Genomic DNA, 20,605 nt, shown 5'->3' with positions numbered 1-20,605 from the left:
ATTGAGCCCGTTGCTCTTTGGCTGTGCCTGGAGACAGGAGTGCATTAAAAAATAGACAAGCGAGTTATTGCCGACTTCGTAAAAGCTTCATAAACATACATTCATTTACACCATTTAGGTAAATGAGCCCATTTCCTTGTTTTAGCAATTTGCTGTAATCTAATGAAGAAATGTAGCTTGCTGTGCACAGCTCTGAAAGCATGCTGCTGGGTAAGCCAGCTTTATAAACGCTATCAATTAGGCTGATGCTACAATGCTCCACAATTGTTTTACTAATTGCCAATTAGCTACCTTGGAATAAAGCAGCATTTTTTTTGCTTCATTTTAGAGATTTACTGAGCAATCACTCATTTTCAAACGAGTACAGGATATTTGCAAAAAAAAAAACATTAACGTTGTCCCTGAGGAGGAATGTGATATCTTGCGGTGTTTCAATGCAGAGGGAAGAAAGTGTGCGCAGCATCAATCCATCTCCGTTTTCATGTGTTTCTGTTTGTATGGAGGAGGAGAACGGACAGAATCACTGTTAATCACAATTTACTCAGTTGAAACACACATGACATGTGCAGTATTTACTCTCATTTTTAATCTGTCGTACTCCTGAGAATACATAATGTATTACCAAACAGCAGGCTGTTTAATAATTAGTCAGGGCGTCTTTGTTTAAACAAAGAGCAGGAAATACTCTAGATCAGGGGTGTCAAACTCATTTTAGCTTGAGTGCTGGATCTGAGAAAATCTTTCCTTCTGTGGGCTAAATTACTTTTCGTAAAAGCGTAGTTTGTTCAGAAATACACTAATATTAATCATACTACATGCTATATAATTTGCTGATTTTTTTTTTTTTTTTTTTTAAGTCTGTGTGAAATCAAACTTTGCAGTATTTATTTTGCTAGAGCACATTGTGAACAATTAATCCATGCAAGTTAAAAAGTTTGTTTTGGTAATCTTCAATCAAAATCAAACCATTTGCTTCCTGGTCTAGAGTGGTGCTCGTTTGTTGATGTCAGTTTGGTGGGTTCAGACGCAATATTCTTAGCCATGCCCCTCTTACTGTTAGTTTGCTGCAAGGAAATGATGTGCATGAAAAAAGCCCCTCCCCCCTACTCAATATTCAGTTTCAGTTGAAAGTACATCAACATACTGAAATACAATTCTCAGTAATGTCGGGTTCATGCAGACTTTAATATGATGGTAGCACATTTTTTGGGCTGTTGCACTGGAGTAACTTTTACACTTTTCTGAGAACAGTTTGCAGAAGTACCCACCAAGCTGGTGAAACCATCTATTATTACCAAATCCACAATCCGCAATGAAATTAATCATTTTTGAATACAGCATTTTCCATCCTCCAGTTATTGAGTTTGTTGAATTCTGCTCCTGCTGCATTATGCACATACGATACAATATATATTAAAAAATGTATACAATTACATTACATTTTTTTTACAGGGTGTCCACGGGGTTTTAAAAAGTCTTAATGTCTTAAATCTCAAAAACTAAATTTTAGTCCTTAAGAAGTCTACTAAAATCTACTAAAACATTGTGTTGTAGTCTTAAAACTTTTTAAAGAGGTCTTAATTTTTCTTTTTTGATGTATACCAAATCTGGCCAACACCCATACAGTCACCAGCAATCTATCAAACTTGAGTGTGTGTGTGTATATAATTTTTTTATTCTATTTAAAATAATGGTTATTATTAAATAATTATAAATATAAATAATTATTTCCCTTAAAGTTTTGTTTAAAAGTTCTCCATTTATTTACTGCTGAGGATACTGATCTGACCTATATTTTTATTATTATTATTATTATTTTATTAAATAGATTATATTATAATAATGTTTGATAGGGCAAGTGAAAATCTTTTCAAACTGGGATATTCTGGGATATTGAAAAAATCCTCAGTCTTTCGCCCTGTGTAGGTCTAATTAACCCTGTATAAATTTCATTCATAATAGTCTTAAAAATGTCTTAAAAATCTTAAATTTAACTTGGTGAAACCTGTTTTAATGATACTGATATTTTTTTAAGAAAAATCACACCAAAGACACATTGATCAGTAATAACAAAAATAGGTATGAAGAAGCACCCCCCCAACCCAATTCTTCCAGATCCATCTTCAGATTTCAGCATATTTTTAGGCTAACTACAGTGATGTTCAGAAACTCCCAGAAAGAAGTTTCAGAAAGGGATTGGCATTTGATTTACTTCATGTTATTTCCTAATCTTTGTGGCTACATGAAAAGTGTGTAAAGAACATTTTGTACAGAAATGTTAAGTATTCCTATTAGCTACATTGTCCAGTCCTACTCCCAGTGCACTCAGTATATATCTTGGAATTTTAATCAAGTTTCAGACTGGTGTTCAGGAAAAGTATTGTAAAGATTTATAGCATTAGGTCAATTTCCCCTTTAACTGTCTCTCCTGTAAACGGCATATTTCAAAATGTCTGGGACAAACATAAAACAAAAGAAGTCAGGTGCAGTTTTATGGAATAGCCATATTAATAAAGGCTTTTAAAATAATTTTTAAACTTTTTTTTCATGTGGTTTGTACTTTTTTTTGTACTAATTTTGCTGTTTATAAAACAAAAGTATTTATAAAGGATGCAGAAACCCAGGTTTTGTTTAATAATAATTTTAATGTCGATTTTTAAAAAGATCTCAATACCAAAAAAACTTGAGGGTCTCAATATATTTATGCAGCAGAATTTGATGTGCCTAAGAAAAAGCTTGTTGTTTTTGGAGGTGCATGAAGAGGTGAGACTCTGAGGTTTTTTGTTGCGATGCGTCTAATAAAGAGCAGTTACATTTTTCTCTTTAAATGCCCAGTCAAGTGTGGATCGGCCGGTGACTCAAAGACAATGAAAGAATTCCAATTATGTGCAAACAGCTTCATCTGGAGAGCTCTGAGAAAACGTTAACGTAGCTGCGATAGTAAACAAGAAGCTCTTATTGACAGTTCAAGGCTTCTTCTTTGTCTGAAATCCACTGAAAATTGATAGAGAAATTCAGAGGAAGCGTGATTATTGATTGGATACTAATTGCACTCCAAAAAAAAATAAATAAACAGGCTTCTTTTGCTGGCGCGACCAGATCAAACGTCCCCATCAGATGTGCTATTAGCGCCCCATTCACTGTGTGAAAGAGTAAGCAATGACTTTTTTCTTATAGAGGATTTTAAGGACGGTTTTGCCAAAAGATAAATAATGCAATTGTTTACTCTCCATCATGTTGGTCTAAACCTGTAAGACTTTTTTTGTGGAAGAAAAATTGAAAATATTTGTGAAAAAATGGATAAGTACGTAAAAAAGTCAATGTGGCCCAATGTAAATTATTATTATTTTTTTGACTTTACAAAACCATTCTTCAAAATGTCTCCTTATGATCCATAAGAGAAAAAAAGATATACGGATTTGATTTGATTCTTGCAAAAGTGTTTTAAATAAAACACTGTTCTAAACTTTTCTTTTAAAGAAGTTATTACTTTGGTTCACCTAGGGGACAATTTAATAATCAAAAAATGAAAAAATTTTTTTAGTGTTTCATAAAACAAATAAGTAAAAAAAAAAATATATATATATAATTATTATTTTTTGTTGTTTTCAAGTTTTTATTCTTGAAAGAAAAAAGTATCATGTTTTTTTCCCCAAAATATTATTACAAATTTTTGAGCGTCAAATCAGCATACTAGAAAAGATTGTGTCATAACATGTATTTAAATATAGCATTTTTAAAATTTATTGATTAAATTAAGGCATGTTTAATGAAAGAGCTATGTGTTCTTATGACTTGCTTTATGACTTGGTGTGTTATCAGGCCGGAAGTAGTCATCAAAAGAACAGTACACTGTGGTCATAAAGGGATGGACATGGCCAGCAACAATACTCAGGTAGTGGCATTGACACAATGCTCAACTGGTACTAATAGACCCAAAGGGTGCCAAGAAAATATCCCCCACACTATTACACCATCACTACCAGCCTGAACCGTTGATACAAGGCAGGATGGATCTATGCTTTCATGTTGTTGACACCAAATTCTGACCCTACCATCTGAATGTTGCAGCAGAAATCGAGACTCATCAGACCAGGCAACGACTTTCCAATCTTCTATCTTCCAATTTTGCTGAGCTTGTAAAAAATTGTAGCCTCAGTTTCCTGTTGTTAGCTGACAGGAATGGCACCCGATGTGGTCTTCTGCTGCTGTAGCCCATCCGCCTCAAGGTTGGATATGTTGTGCGTTCAGAGATGCTCTTCTGCATACCTCGGTTGTAACGAGTGGTTATTTGAGTTACTGTTGCTTTTCTATGAGCTTGAACCAGTTTGGCCATTCTCCTCTGAGCTCTGGCATCAACAAGGCATTTGCGCCCACAGAACTGCTGCTCACTGGATGTTTTCTTTTTTGACCGTTCTCTGTAAACCCTGGAGGTGGTTGTGCATGACGATCCCAGTAGGTCAGCAGTTTCTGAAACACTCCTACCAGCCTGTCTGGCACCAACAACTGTCACATTTAAAGTCACTTAAATCATCTTTCTTCCCCATTCTGATGCATTGTTTGAACTGCAACAGATCGTCTTGACCATGTCCACATGCCTAAATGCATTGAGTTGCTGCCATGTGATTGGCCGATTAGAAATTTGCGTTAACGAGCAGTTAGACAGGTGTACCTATAAAAGTGGCCGGTGAATGTATATTTAAAAAAGTAAAGTCATATTAATGTTTATTGCTTTAAAAAACACAACAATTTAGTTTCAAGTTTATATTTTATTTTATTTTATTTTATAATAATATACAATAATATTTCAATTAACTCTAACCCACACCCAATTTGTCAACTTGTTTTTGCCAATTTGTTTTTTGCTTTTGAAGTCCCTCTTTATTCTCAATCTGAAGCAAAATATGATTACTTTTTTAAATATATATTCTCTGTTTCATTGCTTAGCACACTAGAAGACTTAAATGGCCAAATATTATGACGGCTGGATGGCGAGGGGACTGGTGTTTTGACAGTGGTGCCTTTGAGCCGTTTCCTCAGGAGGACTAAATCTGTTAATTAATGAGCATGTGAACTAACTCCTCTTGGCTCTGGCGATGGGGGGTGAATGCCAGCGCAACAAACACAAACAGATGTGCCAGGCAATGGGACGGAAAGCAGAATTCACATCTATTTTTACATTTGCTGCTCTAGGGCAACACACTGCAGGTGAATAAGATAGAAAATGGATAAACTTATGGCCATACTTTCAGAATTTATTAGAATTTTTTTATTCCAAGTTTTATAAAATGTTGTTTAAATATGCGCTGGTTTGCAAACATTTTGGACACATTGGATAAAGTCAGTTTCAAAAATCTTGTTTATTAATCATTCGTTCATTTGTTTTTCTGCTTAGTCCCCGTGAACATGGGGAGAATATGCAAACTCACCCAGAAATTCCAACTGACCCATTTGAGGCTGGAACCAGTGACCTTCTTGCTGTGAGGTGACAGTGCTACCCACTGTGCCACTGCGCTGCCCCTTGTTTATTATATTATATTTTATTATATTTTATTATATTATATTATATTATATTATATTATTCATTCATTTATTTTCTTTTTGGCTTAGTCCCTTTATTAATCTGGGGTCGCCACCTGTGGAATGAACTGCCAACTTATCCATCATATGTTTTACGTAGTGGATACCCTTCCAGCTGCAACCCATCACTGTTAAACATCTACACACACTCATTCACACACATAAACTACAGACAATTTAGCTTACCCAATTTACCTATAGCGCATGTCTTTGGACTTGTGTTGAAAAACAAAGCACCTGGAGAAAACCCACGTAAACACGGGGTGAACATGCAATCTCCTCAGAAATGCCAACTGACCCAGCCGGAGCTTAAACCAGTGACTTTGCTGTGAGGCGATTGTGTTACCCACTGCGCCACAGTGACGCCCCCAAAAACAAATTTGTTTTAATTTTAACCTATTTTTACATGTCAGTCTAACGTAATGTTACAGCAAACAGTATTTTTATACTTTAGTGGCTAATTCATATTAGTTTTTATGATCTCATTCATACATCTAAGTGCAATTTGCTCATCCCGCAAAGAGGGATAGGTTTAGGGGTGGGGTTTAGAGGCATGAATCCCTTTAAAAATAGTACAAAGCCTTGATAATTCATAAATATTTTTCACTTTTCTGACAATACTTAAGATAGTTGTTTTATTGTAAGATCAGGTTGGTTTATCAAATGTTGTTTTTACAACATATTTTTGAATCATACATAATAGTCAGTTTGATTGATTTAAGTTGAGATGACTTGAAAAGTTCATTTGATCCAGCTAAAAAATATAACAGCAATATTTATTTATACATTTTTTGTACATTGCAGGTGCATCAAATCTTATTTTCAATTTTTTATTTATTTTTGAACCTGTGCTGTCTTGCCCTAATGTCATATAATTGCCACAGCTGCTGTGGTCTCAGTCTGTGGGTCAGTGTGTTTTGGCAGGCCCGCACGGCCATGAGGGCTTTTTATTTATGGGTCGGAATGTGAAGCGAAAGGACTGCATCTGATCGCTAGCAATTTATCTAATAAGGTGGAAAATCCTTAACCACATGTGGCCATGGTTTGGGCCGTGTGGCGCAGAGGGGGCGGCAGAGCTGTGCCTCATGGGGAGTTTTGTGATCCCCATTCGGAAGCATGAGTGCGGCTCAGGTAGGGTTTTAATTATGGTTCCCTGCTTCCCTAGACTCTTCAGATGCACAGGCCTCACAGCTGGGACTCTGACGCTCGCCAAAACCCCTGCCTGATGCTATTGAAGCAGAGATGTGCTCTTGTGCAGATATACTGAAACCTGCATCTTTTACTGCGGTATCTCCGGCTTGGTGGTGATCAGCTGGGCTTTGCTGATTGAAATTGTGGGCTCTTATTGATCTGATGTAGATGCATTGTTTGTGGAAGCATTTTCTTTTAAGAGGGTTAAGTGATCATGCATGAAGTTGCAAAGTAAACATGAGTCTAATTCAGAATTTAGACAACTATGAACTCATAAAAAGTACTTGGAAAGAATCTGAAATTCTGCCATTTGATGTAATTTTCTTGATAGTATCCATTATCATACATGTGCCATTAAAACAAATGTATAAAATATTAATAATCTATTTGTACTACATTTTCATTCAGTTATGTTTTTATTTAATGTTTTGCATTTATAGAAGATTTCATGGTGCTGAATGTAGTTAAAATGACTTTGAGATGTTTATTACTACTTTAGCATAGATCTAAAAGTGAAATTTTCAGCTTAAACTCTTGTAAATCCGAAAGCTTAAAAACGGTTTTGAAAATAATTTATTTCCAAAATATATTTTCCTCTAAAACTGAGAGGATGATTGAAGATATGTGTTTTTACTGTTCATCCGAAAAGTATTCATAGTGCCTCACTTTCTCAAAATTTTTTTTTTGTTACAGCCTTATTCCAAAATGGATTAAATTAATTTACTTCTTCAAAATTCTACACACAATAACCCATTATGCAATGTGAACAGATCTTTTGAAATTGTTGCAAATTTCATTCATTTATTTACTTTCTTTTAGGCTTAGTCTCTTTATTAATATTAATCTCCCAACTTATCCAGCATATGTTTTACACAGTGGATACCCTTCCAGCTGCAACCCATCTCTGGGAAACATCCATACATGAACTGTTAGTTTCCTCTGGAGCACAGCATTATTTAGACATCAGCTCAACAATGGCGGACAGTGATCAACAAGTGCGAGGAGACAGAGGCCTCTGCCCTCTTGCCAAGCCTCTGTGCAGCAGGCAGCAGACGGGACAGAGTCATCAATATCGGCCGCTGGCCATCGATTGGCTGTATTGATCAGGATGGGCAGTGGGGCCAGGGGAAGGAAGGGCCTGCTGGATCTCATCGAAGCAATTGTTTAGGGTCACTGACAAATTCAATTGCCTATCAGGGAGCGATCATGGAAACAAACGGCTGCTGTCGATGCAGGCCTGGACCCCGTGGTATCTGTCACTCAGCATTACTCCCGCTTTAACAGAGCACACATACACATGTCTGTTGGGTTACTGGGGCACTGGAGGGCAAACTCTGCCCCTGACTGACCACCAGAGCTGAACCATTTCTAGATAAACTGACATCAACTGTTTTTTTTTTCTGTCTTACAATCCGGAATAGACAATTTATTAGAGGTTCTGACAATTATATTTGCTACATTCATATATACCGGTCAAAAGTTTGGGGTCAATTAAAAAAATTTTTTAAAGAGAGTTTTTCTGTTTTTTTGCTGAATTGTTCTGTCTGGCAGCTTTTATTAATGTTGAAAAGAAATTGTTAAATATTTATTACAATTGTGAAGAACTGCTTTATTGTATGTAGTTTCAAATGAATTATTACTCCAGTCATTATTGTTTTTATTACTATTACCATTAATAATAATAACATTAATAATAATGATGATGATAATAATTTATATTAGGGTGATTTCTGAAGGATCAGGTTAGTCTGAAGATTGGAGCAATAATGCTGAAAAATCTTTAAAATCACTGAAATAAATGATTAAACTAAATTATAAAGTACACAATGTTATTGAACAGTTATTTTATAGTGCAATAACATTTCAAAATTATACTGTATTTTTGATTAATTAATGGCAGGATAAGCTTATTTTAAAACATTTAAATATCCTACTGACCCCAAACATTTGATTGGTAATATGTGTGTGTGTTTATATATATATATATGTATATATATATATATATATATATATATATATATATATATATATATATATATATATATATATAACACATTTATACAACAGTTCTGTTTGGTTCCTCATACAAAAGGTTTTTTGAGACTCTCCATGTTTGATATTGTTTTTATATACACAATTATGCCGTCAAACTGTTGTATAAATGCAATATCACACTGGTAGCAGTGCGATATTGCCAACGCACGCCTCCCACCAGTGCCGATATAGAGCCATATCGCACTGCTATGAGTGTGATATTGCTAATATATAAATATATATATATGTATAATTTTGAAAAAGTTATTGAAATACTCAAATTGACGTCTGGATTCGTTAATAGATGAATCAGCGTTTTTGAAGAATCTCACGAATCCTTTTAAATGTTTATTTTTTAATGAATGAATAAATGAATGTATGGCCAATTAATTACTTATAAATTATGTTTAAAAAATGAATCAGCTTTTTTGAAGAATCTGTTAAAATTCTTATATTCAGTTACAAATACAGTAATAAATACTTCCTTGTTGCTTATATCCAAGGTCACACGGAATCCAAATTCCGCTGATTTTAGCCCATTGAGTCTATTTGTTTATTTGTGTAATTGTGTGTGAATTTATATTTATCCAGTTTTTAAATTAATTTTACTAATATTATTGTGATGTAATACTAGTAATAATAAAATGTCCACATGATTTATCTACAATACAGTTTGTAAAGTAATATTTTCTGTCGTTTAGTGTATATATATATATTTTACATGAGAGACTTGCTTCAACAAATTAGTGAATCTAATTTGATTTGCATTGTAAACACCAAATGAAAGTTAAAAATGTATAATATATTTATTGTATATATTAGGTTTTTAGTTATGATACTCCTAAAACCATTCCACATAAATCTGCTATTTTTTATTTTTTATTTTTTTTACAAATTTCTCTGCAGAAATAGCTAAAAATGTTTGCAAATTCGGTCTGGTCCTACTTATAATCAAACTTCTCTTTAAGGCAAGGGATTTCACTCGGCAGCCGTCTTTGAAATGCCTCTCGGGCAGTATGCTCAGTCATTCTGTCTGAATGGGGAAACATAAAATTCTCCAAAACTGTTTTTCCTAGTTTAAGATGACATTACATATTTGGAACAGCAATAAGGTTGCCTGGGCTAATGCGCACTCAAAAAATACAAGATCACAACACCAACCTCATTTATGGCCTTCTACCCATAATCATCCTCTGGATAATGCTTTGTCAGATCACGCTGGTCTTCTGAAGTAATCCACAACTTTGTCTTGATGGGAATCTCCTCCGGAAATGACAGTGACTCTTTGTTTACAAGTTTGTGGGCATTTGAGTAGTTGCTGTCATGTGATGTGCGTTTGACAGGATGGATTGTACCTTGCATTTGTTTCATGCAGATTTCTAAACTACAAATTTTAAGCTTCCCGTGGATACACTGTATTTCTTATGTCTGTGAAGCAAGTATTTGCTATGCTTTGTGACCACAAAAAACTGTCGTAAAAGCACACACCTGGTCCAAGCTTCTCCCTGGAGAAGCATCAGTTTATAGCAATCGATGATTGGCTCCTGTTATAGTAGGCGGGGCTTCATATGCCAAATTGATCGCTACACTTTTTCCCGTTCAGAACTACACTAGTGACATGTGTTGTGTATTTTATAGTCTTTGTTTTAACTTAGTAATTGCTACTAGCTTCATTTGAAGCGACAAATTGCTTTCAACAAAGATATAAACCTAAGCATTTATATCTGAACCATAACCTGTAATTGCAGAATGTCTGTGGCTATTTTTGTTTGCTTATTACAAAAATAATAATACTAAAGACAAGCTGTTGTATAACCATACCTGATGGCTCTCTCTCTCTCTGGGTCAGACATGAATGCGCTGCTGAGATTGTTGAAGGTATTATAAATAAATGCATATTGCGATCATTTAAGATTTAGGATTGCATGGGTTGCATTGAATTGAGATCGGGATCTTTTAACAATTTATCATTCACCTCTTTTTGTGTCTTTTTTTGGGCCGACAGACTCTCAGATTCTCTGCACTTTAGTGCTCGTGGTCTAAATGAAAGCTGTATTGCACATCTTAAAACCACAAACCTGGCCTTTTGTGACATTTGCTGAGTGTGTTCAAGTCGCCTACTGCTATTGACAGATAATGTCATTCATAGATTTCCCACAGTGACAAGCATTATAGCTTTGTAAGGGTACTTGGATGTTGATTTTAAGCTTTCTTGTCAGTTTGTTGTCTTTGATCTATTCCCTTATATGCTGGAACATTTGTGTGTGTGTATGTTTTGTTGTATTGTAGCAGTGGACTTAGATATAAAAGTCATATTGTAGTCAAACATTTTATTTTATCCATGTAAATATTTGTTTATTAATTTATTTAGTTAAAATTGTAATTGTTTTACAATGTAAAGAACAATTTAAAGTTACAGTTCACACACAAAAACTCAAATCTTCAAAAAACTTTTTTCACTCTTTACTTGTTTCAAAACTGTATGAGTTGCTTTATTCTGTTGAACACAAAAGATTTTTCTTAAAATGTTTGAAACCGGTAACCATTGACTTTCTTAGTATTTGTTTATCCTACTAGGGACATTAATGGTTAACGGTTTACAACATACTTTAAAATACATTGTTTTGTGTTCAAAAGAATTAAAAACCAATCACACAGCGACAACTCGAGTGTAGATAAAATCTTTTTTTTTTTTTTTTTAACTTAAATTGTATTGTTATCAATAATATTACTCGCTGTACATATTTGGTACACTTCACTTTTTGCTTTTTTTACTTAAAAAACAAAACAAAACACTCAAATCCAGAAAGTGTAGAGGAAAAAAGTAATTAATTTATAATAAACAATTTTTTGGTTTATTTAAATTGGTTTATTTGGGTGAACTAAGCTTTTAATAAAAATAATAGTACCATAACAAAGATTTTTTTTTAAAATTGTAGTACGTGATACAGTCAGCTAGAATAGGAGTAGGAATTGTAGCAGCATTAGTAGTAGTCATAAAATTAATAATAATAATTTATAATTTACAATAACATACAAATGCCAAAACACTAAAATTATACATTAGGAAAATATATGTTATTATTATTAACAGTTATATACAGTTATTATCTGGCTAATTTTAGTTGAATTAAGTAAAATCTAATTTGAAACAATAGCATTTGATTGGTCAGAGGACTAGTATAGAAACTGTAGTGCACAGTGCTGTTATAAAATGGCAGATTTGTTTTGGCAGGAATGAGAAACTTTGTTTTAAATGCGAATATCTTATAAATGCACACTTTTATCACTGTATTGGAAAACACAAGCTTATAGATAACCTAAGATAACCTTTAAAAATACATTTTTATTGCATAAATTTCCACATTAACCCACTGTACAGATGTACTGTACACAGAACTTATTTACATTTGAGATACAAACCCAATTAAACATGAGAATCCAGAAAGTGTTTAATTAAGACTTTCATATTATATTATATTATATTATATTATATTATATTATATTATATTATATTATATTATATTATATTATATTATTCATTCATTTTCTTGTCGGCTTAGTCCCTTTATTAATCCGTGGTCGCCACAGCGGAATGAACCGCCAACTTATCTAGCAAGTTTTTACGCAGCGGATGCCCTTCCAGCCGCAACCCATCTCTGGGAATTATATTATATTATATTATATTATATTATATTATATTATATTATATTATATTATATTATATTATATTATATTATATTATATTATATTATTAATATACTGAATATACCCAATAAATTTGAGGTCATTAATAATTAATTGACTGACTAATTGTCTAATAAAACATAGTTTTTGATAGTCTTTTTTATTATTATTTATATTATTACATACTGTGATGTATTGTCCATTATTATATTATTATTAACATTTTATATTATTATTAATATTATTTTCTTACTTAAAACAATTTATTTAGAAAAAAACAGAAGAGGGAGAATAGAAATTATCAAAGAACAAAGCGGTTGTCATATGGGTTACAAAATCAAGTCACAATACATTTGAAGCATATTATCACATATTATTTACCATGACATGCTTTGTCCATTTTTGCCAATACTTGCTGCACTTTTTTGAAACAAGTCTTGCGTTAAACATCAGTCTCTCCATACAGTGTATTTCCTTTACAATTCCTGTCCATTGAGGTCCTGTTGAAGGATCAACATAAAACCATTGTTAAAGCTTTTCTGCTACTTACAAACAGTATTTGAATTAAGTTTTTCCAATAGTTTTCCCCAAGGTATAATTTAATAAACGAGTAGTCCAATTGTTCTCAAGTTATGTTTTCTATTTCAGCCGCTACTTCATATCAGAAGGGCAAGCTAAAAAACATGAAAATGGTTAGCCACATTGGTTCCACATTGTCTCTAACAAGAGCCCAAACTTGCAATACCTGTTCGCAATACAGACAGTTTAGAAGTTATAAGCACTCTCTCCAAGCTCTCGAGAGGTTTTTGCATGTGTGACGCATATCTGTCCAGTCTTTTTGTTATTCTAACTCTTTATTCTATTTATACCTTTTTAAATTTGAGTTACAAACAGAATCAAACATAAAATGAAGAAAGTGTTTAATTTTTATTGCATGTCCTTATTTACTTACCATATATACTGTACACAGAACGTTTATTACATTTAAAATACAAACACAATTATACATGAGAATCAAGAAAATGCAGGGAAAAAGGTAAATAAATAAGCAAAAAAAAAAACCCAAAAAATTAGGAGAATTTGGTATTAAACTACTATAATAATAAAATTTACTTTTGTGTGCAATCAAAGTAAAATCTGAATATACAGATTGGTTGCTTTTTCACGAATCCAGTCGTTTGTTTATTTGCCCAAACTAGCCTAATCTGCGCTTCAATTTTTGCTCAAACACCCCCAAAAAACTTTCAATCTGATTTTAGGGTGACTTTGACATGCACGTCTGCATATATTGCAACATAAAATCTGGTTTTACTGTATTGAGCAGTGAAACCGCTCAGTTGGATATCCAGCATGGTCCTGTGAGTCTCTGTTCAGGATGACTGCCTCTTCTGTTTTGGGGTGTCTGACGAAACTCCTAACTGGCTCGCGGGGCCCTCAGTCGAAAAGAGTGGCTCGGGGCTCTTCGGTAGCTAATTACAGAAAAACAGGAGTGCCCTCCTTCACCCCTCCTCCTTCTCCACAGCGAGGCTTTTTCTTTTTGAAGGGGGGTGTTTTTGATAAGGTTTGCACTCTTGTCAACAAGCTCGTATTTAATTAGTGTTGATTGTTGTTAGCGTGTTCAATAGTTATTAATTAGAGCTGGGAGGGGCCTGACACTTGATTGCATGCCCGGAGCGGTGACATCTTGTGCAGTTTCACACTCACTCATGACATGGTGTAGAAAAAAATATGCAGAGGGGAAAGAGGAAGACGAGAGGACAGAGTGCTTATTTATATTAATGAGGAAGCTGGTAAAGATGAATGTGAATTTGAATACTTTGTAGTGATGCATCATTGGTGAGCACATTGTAGAAATTAGGTCACTGACAGATGGAAAACTCTCTGTTTGCTGTGATAATAGTAATCACCATAGTTTGTTAAACACACTTTGATTATAAATAATGGATACATAACTGTATAAAATTTTAATAGCAATGTATTATATTATATTATATTATATTATATTATATTATATTATATTATATTATATTATATTATATTATATTATATTATATTATATTATATTATACAGAAGTATTATTACTTTTTAAAAAATCTACCCAAAATCTACCAAAACATTTTACAAATTTATATGATAAAAAAATATATAGATATATTGACTTCTTAAAAAACTATAAAATAAAATATGACCATATTTAGGTCACTTAGTAGAAATAAATTATCATCAATTCATTATAATTAGTTATTTAGTGTTGTTTATTTTTAATACATTCATTTATTATTATTGTGACTATTATACATGTTACTACAACAACAACAACAACTACTACTACTACTAATACTAATACTACTACTACTACTAATAATAATGATAATAATTATTATTGTTGTTATTATAAAAAAAACTACCTAAAATATTTCCTACTCATCATGATTTTTTTAAAACCAAAATTAAATATTGATTTCTTCTTTTTTTTTGTTGTAAAAAAAATAAAATAAGCCATAAATACAGGTCACTCTGTAGTTATAAATTATCGTCTATTCATTATAATTAGTTATTTAGTTTTGTTTATTTTTTATACAATTATTTATAATTATTGTGACTATTGTTCTAAATAGTTAATAAATTAATATGTTTATTAATAATATTAATGTTAATAATAATGATAATAAGAATAATTATAATAAACATAATAATAATAATAATAATTATTATTATTATTTTAAAAATCTACCCCAAATATACCAAAATATTTCTTACTCATCGTGATTTTTTAAAACCAAAAATAAATATTGATGTCTTCTTCTTCTTCTTTTTCTTCTTCTTCTTCTTCTTCTTAAAAACAAATTACAAATAAATAAGATCATAAATTCTGGTCACTTAGTAGAAATAAATTATCTCTTCATTATAATCATTATTATTATTGTTTTATACAATTATTTATAATAATAATAATAATAATAATAATAATAATAATAATAATAATAATTATTATTATTATTATTATTATTATTAATATTATTAACAAATCTACCCAAAATATACTAAAATATTTCCTACTCATCATGATTTTTTAAAACCAAATATAAATATTGATTTTTTTCTTCTTTTTCTTTTTGTTTTAAAAAAATTAAATAGGACCATAAATTCAGGTCCCTCAGTAGAAATAAATGATCATCTATTCATTATAATTAGTTATTTAGTTTTGTTTATTTTTTAGACAATTATTTATAATTATTGTGACTATTATTATGTTAATAATAATAATAATAATAATAATAATAATAATAATAATAAATAATAATAATAATAATAATAATAATAATAATAATAATAATAATAAATGACATTAGTACTACTGTTACTTTAACTGTGAAGACTAAAATACCTTAGTAGTCCTTTTTTTAATAAAATTTATATTTTATTTTATTTTTTAAGTAAAAAGCACACAATAATAAGCAGCTCCTATTATTGCCTTTAGTTTAGTTTCGGTTCACTAAATAATAATTTACTCTTTATTTTGTTTTTTTTTGTACATGTGGCAGCTAATCAAGTTATTGGCACTCTCATTCTGGAAATCTCTGCGGGTTTCTTCCATTTTCTGCACAGTGCATTAGATCCCAGTTCAGTTTGCAACGAGATGCATGGAAAGCTGCTGCTTAAATGCAGAAATGTTGCATAAACCTGGAGACGTTCGGATGAGGTCTGGTAGAAAATGATTTCTATATGTATGCATATTTCACAAAACACACACACACACACACGACAGAGATGGGCTAAAATATATCATTTTCTGTCTTTGTGCACCAGGAATTGTCTTGAGGTTCATTCTAAACTTCTGCTGTGGGGTGCATTTCCCGCTGTTCAGCTGAGCATATACCCTCATTCGAAGTCGGTGCGAGCAGCTCTGCCTATTAAAATGTAAATTCCCTCTCGGTGCAGCAGGCCCAGACTGTGGAGCTCAGCGGGTGAAGAGGGTGTGTGTGTGTGTGTGTGTGTGTGTGTGTGTGCGTGCGTGTGTGTGCGTGCGTGTGTATATATGTGTGTGTGTGTGTGTGTGTGCATGAGTCCGTGTGTGTGTGTGGTGAGCCTATTTTCCAGTTTGGGCTGCTCTCTGGATTGGCAAGATGTGACAGTACAAAAATAGATGTTCGTTTTCTCTTTATAAATGCATAAATACTGTTTGCATACTTTTTGGGAATTAAAGTTAAATAATTAACAGCTCTGCATAGCATCAATGTGTGTGTGAAAAATGAATAGATGGCAAAAAGGGAAACCTAATGCGTAAAGAAATGTTGGAGAAATGTTGGTTGTTACATTGAAAACTGAAAACCAAAAGAATTGTGTAGTATAAAGACTTGTGTGTTGTCTCTCTTGACTGTGTGTGTGTGTGTGTGTGTGTGTCTATGTGTGTGTTTTGTTTTCTTCTTTAGTTTTGATTTGTGCATGATGTGAGATTTTGCATTTCAAAAATCAAGAATAGCCAGTTAGAAATGTAGAAAATCAACCTTTCGATTAAATAACTCATTTCAACAAGCCGTTGCTATGAATACTTTAATTATTTTTAATTAAAATAATCAATTAAGACATGATTAGTGTGTATTAATACTGTATGTATGCTATCTTGTGTACATTAGAACATTTTTTATTATTCTTTAGTATTGATTTGTGCTTTATATGAGATGATTTTAAACAGGAATGGCCAATAAGATATATAGAAAATTAACCTATTGCTTAAATAAGTATGTTTTAAAAAAGCTGCTGCATTTATAGCTTCATAGCTTTAACTTCACAAATGAAAATGAACTTGTCTAATATAAACAGAAATAACGATTAAGACATAATTTTGCAGCATAAACACAGTTGAAGTCAGAATTATTAAACCCCCTTAGAATTTATTTTTCTTTTTTTAAATATTTTCTAAATTATGTTTAACAGAGCAAGGAAATTTTCAAAGTATGTCTGATGATATTTTTTCTTTTTGAATAAAGTTTTATTTGTTTTTATTTCAGCTAGAATGAAAGCGTTTTTTAATTTTTTAATAAACATTTTAATGTCCAAATTATTAGCCCCTTTAAGCTATATATTTTTTGATTGTATGCAGAACAAAACATTGATATACAATAACTTGCCTAATTACCCTAACCTGCTTCATTCATTCATTCATTCATTCATTTTCTTGTCGGCTTAGTCCCTTTATTAATCTGGAGTCGCCACAGTGTAATGAACCGCCAACTTATCCCGCAAGTTTTCACGCAAGTTTTTATAAATCAGTTATTAGAAATAAGTTATTAAAACTATTATGTTTAAAAATGTGTTGAAAAAATCTTTTCTCCGTTAAACAGAAAATGGAGGAATAAATAAACAGGGGGGCTGAAAATTCAGGGAGGCTAATAATTCTGACTTCAGCTGTATATGCTGTCTCATCTACATTTGATACTTTTCATCCTTTAATAATGATGTTGATTCGTACATCATGTGAGAAGGTTTTTGCTATCAAAGAATGGCTAATGTGGCTAGTACAAGAAACAAACCCATTGCTTAAATGACTAAATTAAAAAAAATTAGCTGGATTAAAAACTCGAATTGGTTAGAACCATTATTTATGTACTATAGACATTTTGTATACGATTTAAAAATACTTAAAAAAAAACAAGAATAAGAAATTTAGAAATATCAAAAATCAAGCAAAATACTTTTATAACATTTTAGCATAAATTCTGAAAGCAGCCAGTTAGATGACTTGATTTAATATCAAACCTAAAATAAGCATAAATAATAATGTAATATAAATGTGAGAATGTTTTGTTTTTCAAAAGCCAAGAAAGCTAGCATACGCGTACTTAATTTCTCATAGTAAATGGGAGTGAAACGTACACCATTTTTATTTCCATATTTATTTGAACATTGTAAAGTCATAGCCTGTTGCGCATTCAGAAATAAGATCTCGTTTAATCAGGGCAGTAGAAGTACTGTAAGTGTGTTTTTTCCTTTCTCCCAGCGGATGTTTGGTTTGTTTTATTTATGAGGAAGAAGTTGCTAAATTGCTTTTGACAGAGTGGATTTTTTTTTCCCTAATCAATCTTTAGGCACTTTTTGAAGGTCGAAGAATAACTTCTAATGCAGATTTTTGCCAGAGAGCGTGTTGCAAAGATCATAGTCACGTCAGTTCTACTAGCTGCCTTTCGTTTCTTGCACTAGGTGGAGCTGTGATCTTTTGGTAGAAGGAGTGTGTGTGTGTGTGCGTGTGTGTGTGTGTGTGTGTGTGTGTGTTTGTGTGAAAGAGAGAGAGAGAGAGGGAGAACGAGTGGACAGGAGGGCTGGAATGGCTCCTTTTTTTCTCTTTTCTATATACCTGGTAGGCGCTGTGCAATTGCGGAGGCATACTTCCGTGACCCATTGGGTAATTAGAAATAATAGAGCGTACTGTGAAAGACCCAACATTCAGAATTAATCGATTACTCTTGTAGTATTAATGTATGACTGTGATTTGTGGTGTGTCCAAACGGAGAGCCGCTGCAATGCATTGGAGAACCCCGTGCAAAAGTATACACAAAAGTATTAAAAACAAAATTAATTCAAAATATCTGGATACTAAATGGGTTTACACTCAAATGGTTGATAGTTCGGTTGCAATTAGTCAAAAAATCATATAGTTGAAATATCCAGCATGTTTTGTTGATGTTTTAGCAATGATTTATTATAGGACATGCGAAAACATGTCTATGACCTCAGTGACTGTGTTTACAGATGTGTTGTGTTTGATTGGTTAATGGCGTTTTGTGTGAAAATAAGTGTGAACGCATTCTTGGTACAAAAAAGAAGAAAAAAGAAAAAGAAAAAAGCAGCCTGTTCCTGTAAATCAGTATAATCCTGTCACGGACGCCAATACAAGTCACCCAAACCAACATTTCAATGTCTTATATTTTCCTCTAGTCCTTGTTAAAGAGTGGCAGAAATAACGTAGAGGCTCATTTCAGATGCATTGCTGTCAATTGTCTCACAATAATTGGCATTGATTTAGCAGTTAGAATCTGATTTAGTCAAGGCTCTTGTCCGTAATGTTCCTTGGGCTTTAGTGCCGGAGCCTTTTCTTAGACTTTGGTGGTAATTAATATGAGAAGATCTACATAACAGTGCTCTTGCATCTTAATATGACAGTTTGAACTAGAAGCGAATGTATAGATGATTTAGAAGGTGCATTGGTGTTATGATAACAATGATGACTTTGATGGAATAGCTGACTGCGATATAACAATTAACTTTGTTATTAAAAATTGGACAAAATAAATGTGTTTTAATGCTACTATAGAGATTTTAAAAAAAGCAATGAGCGATTTTGAATTTTTTATTAGATTTTTTTTTACATTAAATGATACAGAAGGCAGCAAAAACACTAGTCTATGGTCATCTTAACAGCTGTGCTAACCCATATTAATGGCACACATGTCTGGATGTTTTTTCCAACTGTTTACATTCACTTAACCCTTTATTAACCATCTTTACAATGATATCTGTCTACACCACTCTCCTGCCTGCCTGGCTTTTACTCTCTTTTCAACATCTACACTGTAAAAAATGCTGGATTCCCCACAAACAATTTGTGTTAGGACAACATGAAGAAATTAAATTAACTTATTAGTTTTTACAAATTTACATACAACAATTAAGTTGTGCCAAAACAAGCACAAACAGTTTGTGTTCATTCAGTTAGTTTGAACAAACAGCAAATGTCATTTGTGAGTGTACACAATCGATTTGTGTTGGGACAGCATGAAGGAATTAAGTTAACTTATTAGTTTTTACAAATTGTCACCTTAGAAAAAGGTTCTATCTGACATTTTTGTCAAAATTTATTGACATTTTCTTATTAAATGACAACCTATTTACATTATGGGATATTTTTTTAATAAGTTGTTTACATTTTAAGACTTTTTATTTAAAAAACATAGGCTACACACATACTGTTAGCTATGGAGTGCAAACACTTTAAAGCTCAATATCTCAAAATCATTCAGAACGCAGATAGAACCTTATAATTCCAAGGTGATGAAATTTAAGTAGAGTGAACATAAAATAATTAAGTTATCCCAAAAAATACCCAGTAATTGT

General features: G+C 32.4%; 1 protein-coding gene across 16 annotated transcripts in view; it reads left to right on the top strand.

Moving 5' to 3' along the window:
• Positions 1-20,605, top strand: part of dhrs13a.3 (dehydrogenase/reductase (SDR family) member 13a, duplicate 3) — a 130,073-nt gene that overhangs the window by 15,506 nt on the left and 93,962 nt on the right. Inside the window, exon 6 of one of the 16 annotated variants that reach the window (XM_087282832.1) lies at positions 6,746-7,400. The exons of the other annotated variants lie outside the window; for them this stretch is intronic. The gene's annotated coding sequence lies outside the window, so the exon portion shown is untranslated. Of the gene's footprint in view, positions 1-6,745; positions 7,401-20,605 lie in introns of those variants that run through there. 16 annotated transcript variants of the gene reach the window in all.

This window comes from Danio rerio, chromosome 15 (assembly GCF_052040795.2).
Source record: "Danio rerio strain M-AB ecotype USA chromosome 15, GRCz13ab, whole genome shotgun sequence".
In the NCBI taxonomy this organism is placed as follows: Eukaryota; Metazoa; Chordata; class Actinopteri; order Cypriniformes; family Danionidae; genus Danio; species Danio rerio.
The sequence above is the reverse complement of the archived record's forward strand: the minus strand, read 5'-3'. Positions and strand labels throughout refer to the sequence as shown.